This window comes from Ips typographus, linkage group LG12 (genome assembly GCF_016097725.1).
Source record: "Ips typographus isolate SLU linkage group LG12, UJ_Ityp_2.0, whole genome shotgun sequence".
NCBI lineage: Eukaryota > Metazoa > Arthropoda > Insecta > Coleoptera > Curculionidae > Ips > Ips typographus.
In genome coordinates, this window is record NC_138433.1 from 4,435,479 (window position 1) to 4,437,602 (window position 2,124).

Consider the following 2,124-nt stretch of genomic DNA (forward strand, 5'->3'; position numbering starts at 1 on the left):
CCAGAACAAATAATTTCAGACAACGGATCCGAATTTCAAAATGAAGTAGTAAAAGGATTGCTAAATGCACATAATATAAAAATTCATTTTACTACACCCTATCATCATGAATCAAATTCTCCAGTAGAACGATTACATTCCACTCTTATAGAACACTTACGAATTTTGAAACAAACAGATCCTAACTCTGACATTACTAAATTAATGCCTTATGCTATCATTGCCTATAATAGTACAATTCACTCTAGTACTAACTTTACTCCATTTGAATTGATACTAGGACACACAAACTCAAGAGATCCAATGAATCTCATACCGTCTCATGTTTATACCGAATATATCGATAATCATAAAAATAAAACACAAATTCTTTATACTGGTGTGAAGGCAGCAAGCCGGATTCGAGCAAGCCGGAGCCGAAGATGTCCGATCGGTCAGTGGCGCCGCACTTATTTTTTCTTCACTTAAAATGTCTTAAATAAACATTGTGAGCAGTTACTTCGTTCTTTCACTATCCACAGGACATTCTAGAACAACATATTTGCATACCTTTATTTCCAGCATTCTCCTTTTATATTTATAATTCCACATATATCTACTTAACGCTTAACATCTGCACAATCAACAACAAAACCAACAAACAGGCTTCTTACCTACCCTGTATGGTGTATATCAGGTTTTGCAGCGTTGCCACATCTACGATCTACATATAAGCGCGTTCAATAATACTATTCCTAATAATAATAATAATAATATGACAAAATTCCCTTTGGTACATTTATAGGACTCATAATGACGTATCTTTAGAGGGTAGTGACAACTCCTTACACCCCGTCAGAGGGCGGCAATTTTGAATTCACTACTCTAGCAAGCCAGCGCATACGATATTCAGATTTAAAAAATTCGCGGAAAGCACGGATTAATTTGCCGACAAAAAAGTCGGCACGCTTTGTGTAACGGTCAAAAATGTTCGTTCTTCGTCTTTCTTATAATTTTTGTCTTTTGTCTTTGTTTATTTTAAAGTTTCGACCATTCCAATTTTGTCCGGCGTCAGTTATTTTGCTGGATAGTGCATTCATTTCTATTTGGTTTGGTGGAGTGAGCGGTTGGTTGCTGGAAAAATGTAAGTAATTAAATACTGGTCTAGCATCCATGATATCTGGTGTTAAGTAACTAAATTGCTGGCAAATTGAAAGAAACCGCTAGATTTCTTTCAAAGAAATTTCAGTTGAAATATTTTGTAGTAGGACCAAACTCACCTACAATTACGGCTGACGGATACACGACTAGACCAAGTTACTTCGTTAAGTACTTAGGTATGACATTGGACTCAAAAATGAAATTTACTAAACACTTACGAAATATTAGGGTTAACATTACTAAAAGAGCAAAATACTTCAGAGGACTTACTTACAAACAAGCCGGAATTAGTACACATACAGCTACAAAAATTTATAAGTCCATCTGCAGACCTTTACTGGACTATGGTAACATAATACTAGCAAACGCAAACGACAAAACCAAAAAATACATTCAAACGACAGAACAAATCACCTTGAGACTAATTACAAAAATTCGGCACCCAGAAAATCCTCTTTTCAACCCATCTAATGATCTACTGTATGAACGGACTAACTTAATTAAAATAACGGACCGACATCAAAAAATACAAACAAAATGGAAAAAACAAAAAAGACAACTGGACAATAATTAATAAGTTATGCCTCACCCGACAGACCCAAACCTCACGATACCTGACGCCAAACACAACTTTGACAGAACACTACCAAGACCTACATTAATTCTAGATATAAGTATTGTATTATTGAGATTGTACATACATAGAGATAGCTTATAAATAGTGTATATTATTAATCTATAATGCTGTTATTACAATGGGCAGAAAGGCCACTAGGGCCGATAGCCTTTTCTTTTGTAGAATAAAGATTGTATATATATATATATATATATATATTTATATATATTTTGATATATATATATATTGAAGTTTAAGCGATATGTTTAATTGCCCAGCGTTTAATTTAGTAAAATTAGACTAGTAGTGATCGACCGATACCGATACCGATATAGCGGCCGATATATGTATAAAATATCTGCCTCGCG